This window comes from Nerophis ophidion, linkage group LG13 (assembly GCF_033978795.1).
Source record: "Nerophis ophidion isolate RoL-2023_Sa linkage group LG13, RoL_Noph_v1.0, whole genome shotgun sequence".
Taxonomy (NCBI): Eukaryota; Metazoa; Chordata; class Actinopteri; order Syngnathiformes; family Syngnathidae; genus Nerophis; species Nerophis ophidion.
Genome location: NC_084623.1, coordinates 12,629,432 through 12,645,742, shown reverse-complemented (window position 1 = coordinate 12,645,742; position 16,311 = coordinate 12,629,432). Strand labels below are relative to the sequence as shown.

Below are 16,311 nucleotides of genomic sequence, written 5' to 3'. Positions count from 1 at the left end.
TGCAGGTGAGCCAGTGCAGGCGTAATGTGATCAAACTTTCTTGTTCTTGTCAAAAGTCTAGCAGCCGCATTTTGTACCAACTGTAATCTTTTAATGCTAGACATGGGGAGACCCGAAAATAATACGTTACAGTAGTCGAGGCGAGACGTAACAAACGCATGGATAATGATCTCAGCGTCTTTAGTGGACAGAATGGAGCGAATCTTAGCGATATTACGGAGATGAAAGAAGGCCGTTTTAGTAACGCTTTTAATGTGTGCCTCAAAGGAGAGAGTTGGGTCGAAGATAATACCCAGATTCTTTACCGTGTCGCCTTGTTTAATTGTTTGGTTGTCAAATGTTAGAGTTGTATTATTAAATCGAGTTCGGTGTCTAGCAGGACCGATAATCAGCATTTCCGTTTTTTTGGCGTTGAGTTGCAAAAAGTTAGCGGACATCCATTGTTTAATTTCATTAAGACACGCCTCCAGCTGACTACAATCCGGCGTGTTGGTCAGCTTTAGGGGCATATAGAGTTGGGTGTCATCAGCATAACAGTGAAAGCTAACACCGTATTTGCGTATGATGTCACCTAGCGGCAGCATGTAGATGCTGAAGAGTGCAGGGCCAAGGACCGAACCCTGGGGAACTCCACACGTTACCTTAACGTAGTCCGAGGTCACATTGTTATGGGAGACACACTGCATCCTATCAGTAAGATAAGAGTTAAACCAAGACAGGGCTAAATCTCACATACCAATTCGTGTTTTGATACGTTCTAATAAAATATTATGATCGACGGTATCGAAAGCAGCGCTAAGATCGAGGAGCAGCAACATAGATGACGCATCAGAATCCATCGTTAGCAATAGATCATTAGTCATTTTTGCGAGGGCTGTCTCCGTCAAGTGATTTGCCCTGAAACCGGATTGAAAGGTTTCACATAGATTGTTAGACGCTAAGTGTTCATTTAACTGCTCCGCAACAATTTTTTCGAGGATTTTTGAAATAAAGGGAAGGTGAGACACCGGTCGGTAGTTTACCATGAGGTCAGGATCGAGGTTAGGTCTTTTAAGAAGAGGATGAATAACCGCTTTTTTGAATGCTAGGGGAACAGTGCCCGAGGAAAGTGATAAGTTTATAATATTTAGCACTGATGGACCTAATAATACAAAGAGCTCCTTGATCAGTTTCCCAGGAAGAGGGTCAAGTAAACATGTTGTCTGTTTTATTCCATTTACACGTTGTAACAATTCCTCTAATGTTATTTCCTCAAAACGAGAGAAACTATTTTGGAGGGCAGTATCCGCCGTATATACAATCGTGTCAGTGTTAATAGAACCCCGTTGTAGCTGGGACGCATTGTCTTTAATCTCCTTTCTAATGACTTCAATTTTCTTACTAAAGAATTGCATAAAGTCATCAGCTGAGTGGGTGGAGCTACTGGAAGGAGTCCCTTGTTGGGTTAGCGATGCTACCGTACTAAACAAAAATTTAGGATCGTTTTTATTACGGTGGATGAGATTTGAGTAATAATTAGCTTTAGCTAAGGTAAGCATGCGTTTATAAGTTATTAAACCATCACTAAATGCTTGATGGTGCACCTCAAGTTTAGTCGTGCGCCATTTGCGTTCCAGCTTTCTGCATAATAATTTCTGAGCTCTAGTTTCTTCTGTAAACCACGGGGTACGCTTTTTTGGAGCCTTTTTTAACTTTAGCGGTGCTATGTTATCAATGGTTTCGCGCAGGGCGTCGTTAAAGTTGTTAGTGAGGTTATCAATAGAGCCCACATACTTTGGGAATGGTGCCATTACCGAGGGCAGTAGGTCAGCAAGAGTTGTCGTTGTGGCCGTATTAATGTTGCGGCTGCTCTAGCAGTTATTATTATTATTAGTTTGACGAACATGCGTCTGAACCTCGAATTTTATAAGGTAATGATCGGACAATACTTTAGTATACGGGAGTATCGTAACTTTGGAAGCGGTGATACCCCTGACAAGCACTAGGTCTATCGTATTACCGTTGCGATGCGTGGGTTCATTTATTATTTGTGTGAGACCACAGCTATCAATTATAGTCTGGAGCGCTACGCACGGTGGGTCCGATGGGGTATTCATATGGATATTAAAGTCCCCCATTATGATTATATTATCGGCGTGTGTCACTAGATCAGCAACGAACTCTGAGAATTCATTGATAAAGTCCGAACAGGGCCCTGGGGGGCGGTAGATAACAGCCAGGTGTAGAGGCAGCGGTGTGACAGACCTCATAGTAAGCACCTCAAACGATTTATATTTATTATTTATGTTAGGACTAAGGTTAAAGTTTTCGTTGTATATTAGTGCGACCCCCCCACCCCTTTTAAGCGGACGGGCAATATGCGCATGTGTAAAGTTAGGAGGACATGCCTCATTTAGCGCAAAAAAGTCGTTTGGTTTATATATATATATATATATATATATATACATATATGTATATATATATATATATATTTATATATATATATATATATATATATATATATGCATATACTTGTGTGTATATATATAAATTTTAGCTGTAAATTTTAACGAGTTACTGCATGTGGTTAATTATATCAAAATCTGCATTTATTTTGTTTGTATCAACACAGCTCAATCACCCAATTTATTTGGACCGCACATGCTCCTGTAACAGTGGATGGTTTCCTGCAAATTGACCCATTTAACATTTAACTGAACAATATTAAATCTGTCTTAAGAATCCGAACTCCACAGAAATGACATCGGACGTGTCTTCAAAATTCTTTATTTATCTAAAGGGAGACAAAATATACATAACATAGTATTGTTTTGTATTCGAAACTCTAAGCCTATTTTAGTTTACTTGTTCGTTAAGACAGCAGGAGTTCTATGATGATGTGCTTTTCATTACCTCAACCTGACAGCTCGTCATTGATCATTTACTCAAGCTGGATACTTGCCACGTCCATTGATTACGCACGGTGGGGGTGGAGGGTCATTTGGGTGAAGTCCAACTCAAACAGTTTCCCAGAAAAACAATGCTTTGTAAAATATATACTTTTACTACAGTATACTTGATGGTTGGCACCGTCAAAACAGTTGTTGTGTTCACTCAGGAACTGTCAAAATCTGTGTGAGTGAGCGCTCCTCCATTGCCATGCAACTCACAGGTGTGGCCAATCAAGACAGCTTTATTTGTGAACAGGTGTACATTAGGCTGGCCCCTATAAAATATTACATTCAAAATGTGGAGCTTCTGTATTGTCCATTGTAAAATGATCGGATCAATTATCTGATCAGCTGATCCACAAACTTCGAGGGGACATCTCTACGCTGCTGATCCGCCTCCGCTTGAGATGGTTTCCTGTGGACGGGACTCTCGCTGCTGTCTTGGATCCGCTTGAACTGAACTCTCGCAGCTGTGTTGGAGCCACTATGGATTGAACTTCCACAGTATCATGTTAGACCCGCTCGACATCCATTGCTTTCGGTCTCCTAGAGGGGGGGAGGGGGGGGGGGGTTGCCCACATCTGAGGTCCTCTCCAAGGTTTCTCATAGTCAGCATTGTCACTGGCGTCCCACTGGATGTGAATTCTCCCTGCCCACTGGGTGTGAGTTTTCCTTGCCCTTTTGTGGGTTCTTCCGAGGATGTTGTAGTCGTAATGATTTGTGCAGTCCTTTGAGACATTTGTGATTTGGGGCTATATAAATAAACATTGATTGATTGATTGACAGAGCTGTCTTTGTTCCGGGTCCCAAACTCTGGAACCATCTCCCTCTCCACGTGAAGTGAAGTGAATTATATTTATATAGTGCTTTTCTCTAGTGATTCAAAGCGATTTACATAGTGAAACCCAATATTTAGGTTACATTTAACCCAGCGTGGGTGGCACTGGGAGCAGGTCTCCCGTCCAAAGGCAAAACCTAGTAACTCACTTCTAGCTGATTTGGAGAAAACAAAGGAAAACCAATCTATCTTGATGCTGTCTTACAAAGATCTGCAAAGTCACCAAAGGTATAGATGTTTTCTTGAGCTTTTCATTTTCTTGCCGATTGAGCCATGGATTGAATCTGCTCTCATGAACGTGTGCCCTTTCTCCAGATATTTTGTCACAATCTCGGGTGGGCCCTATTCTGCGTTTGCACATTGGGCAAGAGCCGTGTACAGCGTCCAGTTCTTTATTTTGACCTCCACAGTTATCTGCCCAAAAGAGTATGCAAGGGGAAGAATCAAGAACAATACATTTAATGAAGGTGCTTGCAACGTCCTGGGCCAATCTTCCAAATATCCCCTCGTGCCATAATATCACATAATCAGGTTGGCCGTCGGCCTCCATTCGTGCAAATGTCTCATTAAAGACAATAAGGCGACTGACAAAGAAGCTCCGATTGGTCCCTTGAGATACTAGGTTTTTCTGTTGTATCTACGCGGTTATGTGGTAGTTGCTAGGTCCTGCCATGCACGTAACAGCTTTTTTACGGAACAAATTACAATATCGCATACGCTATCAATCCATTTTCTACCGCTTATTCCCTTGTGGGGTCGCGGGGGGCGCTGGCGCCTATCTCAGCTACAATCGGGCGGAAGGCGGGGTACACCCTGGACAAGTCGCCACCTCATCGCAGGGCCAACACAGATAGACAACATTCACACTCATATTCACACACTAGGGCCAATTTAGTGTTGCCAATCAACCTATCCCCAGGTGCATGTCTTTGGAAGTGGGAGGAAGCCGGAGTACCCGGAGGGAACCCACGCATTCACGGGGAGAACATGCAAACTCCACACAGAAAGATCCCGGGCCTGGATTTGAACCCAGGACTGCAGGACCTTCGTATTGTGAGGCAGACGCACTAACCCCTCTGCACAGAAAGATCCCGAGCCTGGATTTGAACCCAGGACTGCAGGACCTTCATATTGTGAGGCAGACGCACTAACCCCTCTTCCACCGTAAAGCATATCACCTTGGAACTCCAAAATTATTATCAGCTCAGTTTTGACCAAAATTGAGTTACTGGGTTTTGCCTTTGGGCGGGAGAGGTGGGTCAAGTGTCTTGCCCAAGGACACAACGGCAGTGACTTGGATGGCGGAAGCGGGGATCAAACTTGGCCGCTCTACCAACCGAGCTATACCGCCCCAGAGACATGCCTCTTCTTTGGCTTCTTCTAAGACCCTTCTTAAAACCCATTTTTATTCACTGGCTTTTAAACTAGCATGAGAGACTTTAAACTGTTTTAAACTTTTTTTTAAACTGTTTTTAACTTTTTAACCGCTTTTTATCTAACTTATTGTTCTTAAGATAATTTGTATTTGCTTTTTCAATGTGTATTTTACTTGTGTTTTAAACGTTATTTTTTTAGTCCGTCCTTTGCTTCTAGTTCTTTGTGGTGTACAGCCCTTTGTGCTTCAACTGTGGTTGTTCATAAAGGGCTTTATACATAAATTCGGGCATCTGGTCAGGATGCCACCCGAACGCCTTCCTAGGGAGGTGTTTAGGGCACGTCCAACCGGTAGGAGGCCACGGGGAAGACCCAGGACACGTTGGGAAGACTATGTCTCCCGGCTGGCCTGGGAATGCCTCGGGATCCCCCGGGAAGAGCTGGACGAAGCGGCTGGGGAGAGGGAAGTCTGGGCTTTCCTGCTTTGGCTGCTGCCCCCGCAACCCGATCTCGGATAAGTGGAAGAAGATGGATGGATGGATTTATACATAAAGTTGGTATGGTATGGTATGGTACGGTAAGGTAGTGGTTCCCAACCTTTTTTCAGTGATGTACCCCCTGTGAAATTTTTTTTAAATTCATCCATCCATCCATTTCCTACCGCTTATTCCCTTTGGGGTCACGGGGGGTCGCTGGAGCCTATCTCAAATTCAAGTACCCCCTAATCAGAGCAAAGCATTTTTGGTTGAAAAAAAGAGATAAAGAAGTAAAATACAGGACTATGTCGTCAGTTTCTGATTTATTAAATTGGATAACAGTGCAAAATCTTGCTCATTGGTGGTGGTCTTTATTGAACTATTTGGAAAAAAAGATATAAAAATAACTAAAAACTTGTTGAAAAATAAACAAGTGATTCAGCTATAAATAAAGATTTCTAAACATAGAAGTAATCATCAACTTAAAGTGCCCTCTTTGGGGATTGTAATAGAGATCCATCTGGATTCATGAACTTAATTCCAAACATCCATCCATCCATTTTCTACCGCTTATTCCCTTTGGGGTTGCAGGGGGGGGCGCTGGTGCTTATTAGATTAGATAGTATTTAATTTATTCCGTCAGGAGAGTTCCTTCAGGAAAATTATCCCAGCTACAATCAGGCGGAAGGTTGGGGTACACCCTGGACAAGTCGCCACCTCATCACAGTTAATTCTAAACATCCATCCATCCATTTCCTACCGCTTATTCCCTTTTGGGGTTGCGGGGGGCGCTGGCGCCTATCTCAGCTACAATCGGGCGGAAGGCGGGGTACACCCTGGACAAGTCGCCACCTCATCGCAGGGCCAACACAGATAGACAGACAACATTCACACTCACATTCACACACTAGGGCCAATTTTAGTGTTGCCAATCAACCTATCCCCAGGTGCATGTCTTTGGAAGTGGGAGGAAGCCGGAGTACCCGGAGGGAACCCACGCATTCATGGGGAGAACATGCAAACTCCACACAGAAAGATCCCGAGCCTGGATTTGAACCCAGGACTGCAGGACCTTCGTATTGTGAGGCAGACTCACTAACCCCTCTCCCACCGTGAAGCCCTAATTCTAAACATTTGTTCACAAAAAAAGAAATCTTTAACATTAATATTTATGGAACATGTCCACAAAAAATCTAGCTGTCAACACTGAATATTGCATTTCTTTTCACAGTTTATGAACTTACATTCATATTTTGTTGAAGTATTATTCAACAAATACATTCATAAAGGATTTTTGAATTACTGCTATTTTTAAAATATTGTTAAAACAAATCCCACGTACCCCATGGCATACCTTCAATTACCCCCCAGGGGTACGCGTACCCCCATTTGAGAACCACTGTGGTATGGTATGGGTATCCGACCCACACGCCTCCTGGTCCTGGAGGAGAACATGTCCTGGAGGGGTGGGAGTTTGCAGCCAATCACCTTCTGGCACTCGGGCTCCTCACGCTCTCATTGGCTGCCTGGAGGTAAGTAGGCGGGTCCTCCTTCCCCACCCCCCAGCCTGTAACCGTAAAGCATCTCTGCCTGCGATGTGAGTGACTCTCTGGTTTCCGGCGTGTGTGTGTGTGAGTGTCGGAGGAAGAAGGCTATAAAGAGAGAGAGAGAGAGAGCGAGAGAGAGAGAAAAGGCAAGGAGAAGCAACTCGCACTTCTTCCCCCCCTCCCCATCTCCCTGGTCCTTCTCACTCCATCCTTCCTTCCCTTCTCCTGGATCACCCCGCCAGCCCCACTCGGAGCCGGAAATTCGACGACCCCTACTGCCGACCCCCGGGGACCCTATGACTCTCCCGACTTCAGTCCCACCGACTGCCATCTTATAGACGGTAAGATATATATACATATATATGTATATATATTTTTTTTGGTGAAAGTACTTCCACCTTTAATCAGCCTTACGTGGAATATTTGAAACGGTCTGCACTTTTTCGACTTCTCCCTCCAGCCAGAAACTCAACGGAAGATAAAAATCAAGAGCCGCTGTTATCAGTTTCATCTCATCTCGTCGTGTCTTGCAATTTCTTAGCTCGTAGGCAAAATAAAAAACAGGTTACTGAGGAAATGTGCCTTTATGGAAATGAGATCTTCGGGGGTTTTTATTCCCAGGATGCCCGGAGCGCAGGTTGACGAAGACGACTGTGGCTGTGTTGTTTGTTCCGCAAAGAATGCACCTCTAATTGATTTGTTCAGCCGAGTGAAGGTTATTTATAGATGCTGATGGGTCAAACCCCCCCCCCCCGAGATTCCACGAGGTCACTTCCCCCAAAACCGCGGGACGTGAGACCGGAGATCACGTGACTTGCACAAAGTGCAACGACTTCGCAAGACATTGACCCGCTTGATCGAATCACGGAGGAGAACTCAGCACAGCCCATAAAGCATTCCTGGCAATTGAATCTTGCTTAGTCTTCCATCTGTGCATCCTGTACTTTACCGGGAAATGTGGAGTGTGTGTGTGTGTGTGTTCTTGTATTGCTACGCTTTTAGAGACATCAACAATGATTGATTGATTGAAACTTTTATCGGTAGATTGCACAGTAAAGTACATATTCCGTACAACTGACCACTAAATGGTAACACCCTAATAAGTTTTTCAACTTGTTTAAGTCGGGGTCCATCCATCCATTTTCTTCCGCTTATCTGAGGTCGGGTCGAGGGGACAGCAGCCTAAGCAGGGAAGCCCAGACTTTACTCTCCCCAGCCACTTCGTCCAGCTCTTCCCGGGGGATCCCGAGGCGTTCCCAGGCCAGCCGGGAGAAATAGTCTTCCCAACGTGTCCTGGGTCTTCCCCGTGGCCTCCTACCGGTTGGACGTGCCCTAAGCACCTCCCTAGGGAGGCGTTCGGGTGGCATCCTGACCAGATGCCCGAACCACCTCATCTGGCTCCTCTCGATGTGGAGGAGCAGCGGCTTTACTTTGAGCTCCTCCTGGATGGCAGATCTTCTCACCCTATCTCTAAGGGAGAGTGGAGGAAACTCATTTCGGCCGCTAGTACCCGTGATCTTGTCCTTTCGGTCATGACCCAAAGCTCATGACCATAGGTGAGGATGGGAACGTAGATTGACCGATAAATTGAGAGCTTTGCCTTCCGGTTCAGCTCCTTCTTCACCACAACGGTTAGATACAACGTCCGCATTACTGAAGACGCCGCACCGATCCGCCTGTCGATCTCACCATCCACTCTTCCCCCACTCGTGAACAAGACTCCTAGGTACTTGAACTCATCCACTTGGGGCAGGGTCTCCTCCCCAACCCGGAGATGGCACTTTTCCGGGCGAGAACCATGGCCTCAGACTTGGAGGTGCAGATTCTTCACACTCGGCTGTGAACCGGTCCAGTGAGAGCTGAAGAACCCCGGCCAGATAAAGCCATCAGGATCCGATCATCTGCAAAAAGCAGAGACCTAATCCTGCGGCCACCAAACCGGAATCCCTCAACGCCTTGACTGCGCCTAGAAATTCTGTCCATAAAAGTTATGAACAGAATCGGTGACAAATGGCAGCCTTGGCGGAGTCCAACCCTCACTGGAAACGTGTCCGATTTACTGCCGGCAATGCGGACCAATTAATCTCTGTGCGATATAGAAAATAACAATATCGTGATATTCAAGTATACGTTCTCACGCAGTTGCTTTTAGCTGTGGGCTTTACATCACAGGCTCTTCACACTCCTTCTTGTGTCTCCTTCTCTCGGACAACAAGCGCACCTTCTTACATACGTCACATACGTATACGCACTCGCGGAGCAAAGAGGTAGCAGCATTGGTAACGTTAGCTGTGATGCTAGCGGAGCCGTACGAGTGGTAATACGAGAGAAAGAAGCAGCAAATCTGGTAACAAATGAAGGAAGAATTAATTCCCAAGAAAAACAGCAGGGGGTCTGGCGGTGGTTCGGCTTCAAGCGGGAATATATCGAATAGACAACCTTAATTTTTCAGGTGTGGGTCACAAGCGTTGCTACCAAAAAGTAGCATTACTGCTAATATGTAGCATCATTTGAAAAGTCACCTGCTAGAGCAGGGGTAGGGAACCTATGGCTCTAGAGCCAGATGTGGCTCTTTTGATGACTGCATCCGGCTCTCGGATAAATCTGAGCTGACATTGCTTAATAGGATAAGTAATGAATAATTCCACTTTTAATCACAGTGTTAAAAACAACGTTCAAAATATAAAACATTCTCATGCATTTTTATGTCCAAGAAGTTGCGTTAATGGTAAGAAGTAATTTATTTATTATTGGTTAGTGTGGGGCTTGCCCTCCTGGGGGTTCTTCAGACCACCAAGAGCCTGTTTTAGGGTTCCAATATTGTTTTATTTTAATTTTCTCTCAGTTGCTTTACAGCAATTGTCTTTTTCTCTTTCGTCCTCACTCGCGCACTGGCTCCAGCCCCAACCCTGTCTCTCCTCCTGGCTGCTGCTTATAACAGAGCGACAGGTGATTAGATAAAAAGGCCCAGGTGGGCCGTCTACTCACCTGTCGTTGATTTCGAGGCCGGTCCTGGCAACATCCCGCTTTGCTGCAGGCCCGCAGGCCACGCCCCCTCCACAGTTAGCTTCAGAATAACAATATTATTACAAAGAATAAGAGACTTATTATACTCTGGAAATGTTAGTCTTACTTAAAAAATGCACGCGTTTAGTTGTGTTCAGTGTTAAAAAAAAATATTATATGGCTCTTAGGGAAATACATTTTAAAATATTTGGCTTCTTGGCTCTCGCAGCCAAAAAGGTTCCCGACCCCTGTGCTAGAGAATGAAGAGTGCTCACTCCGCATGTCAACATCTCCGTTCGGTGCCACACGCCCACACCATCAAAATGCAGAGGCAAACATTTCCAGATCAACACCGTATGAGAAAAGTAGTCAACAACAAAAGGAGATAATGTCCGCAGTAACCTACCACATAGCGAAGGATGACCACTATTTGATTTCCTTTTAGCTCGGTTGGTAGAGTGGCCGTGCCAGCAACTTGAGGGTTGCAGGTTCGATTCCCGCTTCCACCATCCTAGTCACTGCTGTTGTGTCCTTGGGCAAGACACTTTACCCACCTGCTCCCAGTGCCACCCACACTGGTTTGAATGTAACTTAGATATTGGGTTTCACTATGTAAAGCGCTTTGAGTCACTAGAGAAAAAGCGCTATATAAATATAATTCACTTCACTATTATGCAGCTCATTTTTATTTGACACTTATTGAAATATCTTGTGTGACATCATGCACAAAAGTGCACTTCATTTTAAACTATTGTAGTGCCATTCTGTACAAAAAGTGCACTTTAATTTAGTGTTGTTTTGATATGTCATCTTGTGTGACATCATGCACAAAAGTGCACTTTGTTTTAAACTATTGTAGTGGCGTTCTGTACAAAAAGTGCACTTTAATTTAGTGTTGTTTTGATATGTCATCTTAGTGACATCATGCACAAAAGTGCACTTTGTTTTAAACTATTGTAGTGGCGTTCTGTACAAAAAGTGCACTTTAATTTAGTGTTGTTTTGATATGTCATCTTAGTGACATCATGCACAAAAGTGCACTTCGTTTTAAATTATTGTAGTGGCATTCTGTACAAAAAGTGCACTTTAATTTAGTGTTGTTTTGATATGTCATCTTGGTAACATCATGCACAAAAGTGCACTTCGTTTTAAACTATTGTAGTGGCATTCTGTACAAAAAGTGCACTTTAATTAAGTGTTGTTTTGATATGTCATCTTAGTGACATCATGCACAAAAGTGCACTTTGTTTTAAACTATTGTAGTGGCGTTCTGTACAAAAAGTGCACTTTAATTTAGTGTTGTTTTGATATGTCATCTTAGTGACATCATGCACAAAAGTGCACTTCGTTTTAAATTATTGTAGTGGCATTCTGTACAAAAAGTGCACTTTAATTTAGTGTTGTTTTGATATGTCATCTTGGTAACATCATGCACAAAAGTGCACTTCGTTTTAAACTATTGTAGTGGCATTCTGTACAAAAAGTGCACTTTAATTAAGTGTTGTTTTGATATGTCATCTTAGTGACATCATGCACAAAAGTGCACTTTGTTTTAAACTATTGTAGTGGCGTTCTGTACAAAAAGTGCACTTTAATTTAGTGTTGTTTTGATATGTCATCTTAGTGACATCATGCACAAAAGTGCACTTCGTTTTAAATTATTGTAGTGGCATTCTGTACAAAAAGTGCACTTTAATTTAGTGTTGTTTTCATATGTCATCTTAGTGACATCATGCACAAAAGTGCACTTCGTTTTAAATTATTGTAGTGGCATTCTGTACAAAAAGTGCACTTTCATTTAGTGTTGTTTTGATATGTCATCTTGGTAACATCATGCACAAAAGTGCACTTCGTTTTAAACTATTGTAGTGGCATTCTGTACAAAAAGTGCACTTTAATTTAGTGTTGTTTTGATATGTCATCTTAGTGACATCATGCACAAAAGTGCACTTCGTTTTAAACTATTGTAGTGGCATTCTGTACAAAAAGTGCACTTTAATTTAGTGTTGTTTTGATATTTCATCTTAGTGACATCATGCACAAAAGTGCACTTCGTTTTAAACTATTGTAGTGGCATTCTGTACAAAAAGTGCACTTTAATTTAGTGTTGTTTTGATATGTCGTCTTAGTGACATCATGCACAAAAGTGCACTTCGTTTTAAACTATTGTAGTGGCATTCTGTACAAAAAGTGCACTTTAATTTAGTGTTGTTTTGATATGTCATCTTAGTGACATCATGCACAAAAGTGCACTAAAAGCTTGTTTTAATATGTCTCTGATAATCTTGCACTTTCTGTTTTGGAAATGACATGAGTGTTTGTGCCACTGCTAAATAACTGTTTAAAAAATACAGTTTTGGTCAATTGACTTAGTTGTGATTTCCTTCTCTGCATGAAAGTTTTAATTGCTATCAGTACTTCAGTCATCAACAATTATATCATCTGAGTAATGGACATTGAAACAGTGTAGGTCTGACTTGGTAGGATATGTACAGTGAGCAGTGAACATAGTGAGTTCCGAAAGCATAAGAACAAGTATATACATTTGATTATTTACAATCTGAGGAGGTGGGATCTTGGGACGAGGAGGATGTTTGTCCTGGGTTGTAGTTGCCTGGACGTGTTCTTTTAGTCCGGTTTTGAAAGAGGATAGAGATGCACTTTCTTTTACATCTGTTGGGAGTGCATTCCATACTGATGCGGCATAGACGGAGAATGAGTTCAGACCTTTGTTAGATGGGAATCTGGATTTCACGCGGTTAGTGGAGCGCCCCCTGGTGTTGTGGTTATGGCAGTCATTTACGTTATGAAGTAGTTTGACATGTATGTCGGTATCAGGGAGGTGTAGCGGATTTTATAGACTAGGCTCAGTGCAAGTTGTTTTACTCTGCCGTCCAGCCTGAGCCAGCCCAGTTTGGAGAAGTTGGTAGGAGTGAGGTGTGATCTGGTGTGGAGGTCTAGAAGTAACCTGACTAGCTTGTTCTGGAATGTGTCACGCCTATAGTTCATGTTTTGTTTTGGTCATGCTATGTTTAGTTTTTTGGACATTTAGTTCTGTTTTGCATTTCCTTGTTTGTCTTACCATGCCAACTGATTTAGTTTTCTGTCATGTCTGATCATGAGTTTTGTATGGCCATATTACCCTGAGCATCCCCAAGCTCATCTGTTCTCAAAGCTAAGCAGTGTCCGGCCTGGTTAGTACTTGAATGGGAGACTGCCTAGGAATACCAGGTGCTTTTGACCTTTGGATTTTAAGTTCCTTTTTTTTCACTCCCTGTTTTGTTGCCATGACGACCAATCAGTTCACCTGTCTTGTCTCACACCTGTTTTCACTTATCATGTTCATTATTTAAGCCACAGTTACCAGGTAGTCAGTCTGGCAACATCACCTCATTCACGCCCTCGATTATCTGCTTCATGCCTTGCGATGATGTCCATTTTGTCCACGTAAGTTTTTGTCATTTATGCCACTGCGCAAGTGTTTTTGTTTCATGTTTGTAGTTTATAGCCTTTGTGCTAGTCTTTTGTTTCATAGCCCAGTTTTTTGTACCGCCATTGTGCGCGCTTTTTGTTGGTTCCTGTTTTTAGTTTTAGTGTTAAAATAAAGATGTCTTTACCTTCACGCCGTTTCCATTCCATTCGCTTTGCACCTCGGGAAAACAAACCAAGACCAAGTTCAAGCCTGACAGAATGTTTGGAGTCAAGATTTGAGAGAAAAGTAGGAAAAGTACCATCCATATGAGGACCGGTGAACAAGTTAGGACCAAAATCATGGACCCAATACGGAAATCCATTGCATCTAATAGAGAGCCAAATACTAGAGTCTGTGAACATTGCTCCAAAGTCAGAATTTTTTGTTGATTTTAATGTGCTTACAAAAGTAAACATTGACAAAAGTAGCAATATATGATAAAACGAAACGGCAGCTAAAGAAGGATTTCCCTATTCATCCCCCCAAAAAACCCGCCAGGTGAACAGCTGATTTTTACGACTTCTGCGGCACACTAGTGTACCGTGAGATACAGTCTGGTGTGCCGTGGGAGATGATCTAATTTCACCTATTTGGGTTGCTGTAAGACAACCTGCGTCCCTTATGGGACCGTAGGATGAACAAATACACTATGGTACTAAGACTGTAGTGACCATTAACAGTTAGCTTTTACAGCTGTGTTGCCCAAAATGCGGCAAAGGAGACATATGTGGTCCGTGACTCGTTTGTCATCGGCCTTAAGCACATTACAAAAAAAAAAATTTAAATAAAGATCTCGTTTGCACCCCTGGTGGGGAAATCTATCCAAATTAGGGTGGTCCCAAAACGGAGGTTTTTTTTTCGAATTGACTGTATGTCGGTTTTAAAAGTGTTCCCCCTCTGCTCACCATATGAAATAACAAGTGTGTGTAAGAAATTGAAATGCGCCCCCTTTTGACAAAATTAATAAAAAATAAATAAATAAGTATGTGTAGAATAGAATAGAAAGTGCTTTATTGATCCCTGGGGGAAATTCAGCACCACAGTTCGCTCACAATAGACAATAATGAATAATATATAACATATATTATATATGTAATATATGAATAGTATAAATATGTTCTATACATATTCTACATTTAAGTCCAGTCAAGACAGGGACATTCTCTAATAACTTAAAGTGAATAATGAAGATTAAAAAACAATTACAAACAAGAAATTAACTAAAAGCAGTATTTTTCTCACAATATGTCCACTTTTTTCTCAGAATTTGGAACACTTTCTCATATTCTTTCTGTTCCTGTAATATTGCAATATTTTCTTGTAAAATTATAACTTTTTAAAGTAAAATTATTACTTTTTAATGGAAAATTAATGCTTTTAAATTTGAAATGGGGGCGTTTGTCATATAAGATTCGGACTTGTATCACAATATTGCCAATTTTTTTGTTGTTCTTATAAAATTCTGACATTATTGGCAAAAAAAAAAAAGCTCCGATTATTATTATAATATTGCCAACATTTTAAAGTTTTCTTATAAAATTGTGACTTTTGTTAAGTAAAATTATGACTTTTCATTAAATTGCAAAAATTTTAAGCTTTTCTTATTAAACTTGCGTCTGTTATTGAGTAAAATTACGACTCTTTTCATAAAATTGCCAAACTTTTAAACTTTTCTTATTAAACTTGCATCTGTTATTGAATAAAATGTCAACTTTTATCATAATATTGCACAAATGTTCAGTTTTTCTTGTATAATTCAGAATTGCGTTGAGCAAAATGACGACTTTTATTATAATACTGCCAACATTTTAAGTTTTTCACGTAAAATTGTGACATTTTTCTTGTGAAATTCCAACTCATTTTTCACAACAAGCTTTTTCATAGTTACATAGTATGTATATTTTATTAATGTTGCAAATGCAAATCTTTATTTATCTAGAAAGGGTAATCCTAAAGAGGTAGGCATTTTTCAGAGGTCTCAGGAAGGTAGCAAGTACAAGAGCGTGTGTGTGTGTGTGTGTGTGTGTGTGTGTGTGTGTGTGTGTGTGTGCTGCTAAAGTGCTTGAGACATCAATACTGCCTGCCTGCACAGTTTTAAAGTCATTCTATCGCAGAAGTAGACCGGGGGTTGCCAACCGTCATCACACTTTTAGACCCAAGTACTCGTCCTGAATCGAGTCTTAAAGGGGACACAATACAGAGTAAATCAAAAATAGTTTGGCCACTTATATGAACGTTTTCCAAAAACTCATTGCCAGCCCTTGCTTTGTTCTGTCAAGATTCTACAATGGAAGGGTTGGAAAAAATAAGATATACACCAGGGGTCACCAACATTTTTGAAACCAAGAGCTACTTCTTGGGTACTGATTAATGCGAAGGGCTACCAGTTTGATACACACTTAAATAAATTGCCAGAAATAGCCAATTTGCTCAATAAATAAATAAATCCATATATGTAAAATAAATGGGTATTTCCGTCTGTCATTCCGTCAGACATTTTTTTTCCTTTTATGGAAGGTTTTTTGTAGAGAATAAATGATGAAAAAAACACTTAATTGAACGGTTTAAAAGAGGAGAAAACACGAAAACAATGAAAATTACATTTTGAAACATAGTTTATCTTCAATTTCGACTCTTTAAAATTAAAAATTCCACCCAAAAATATTAA

At 41.7% G+C, this 16,311-nt stretch overlaps 1 protein-coding gene across 6 annotated transcripts in view; it reads left to right on the top strand.

Annotated features, from left to right (window-relative positions):
• The first annotated feature begins 7,231 nt into the window (after positions 1-7,231).
• LOC133564244 (poly(rC)-binding protein 3) overlaps positions 7,232-16,311 on the top strand; it is a 118,608-nt gene continuing 109,528 nt past the window's right edge. For 5 of the 6 annotated variants that reach the window (XM_061918424.1, XM_061918423.1, XM_061918422.1 and 2 more), the window contains exon 1: positions 7,232-7,506. The gene's annotated coding sequence lies outside the window, so the exon portion shown is untranslated. Of the gene's footprint in view, positions 7,507-13,554; positions 13,619-16,311 lie in introns of those variants that run through there. The other variant, XM_061918420.1, reaches the window with a different exon arrangement.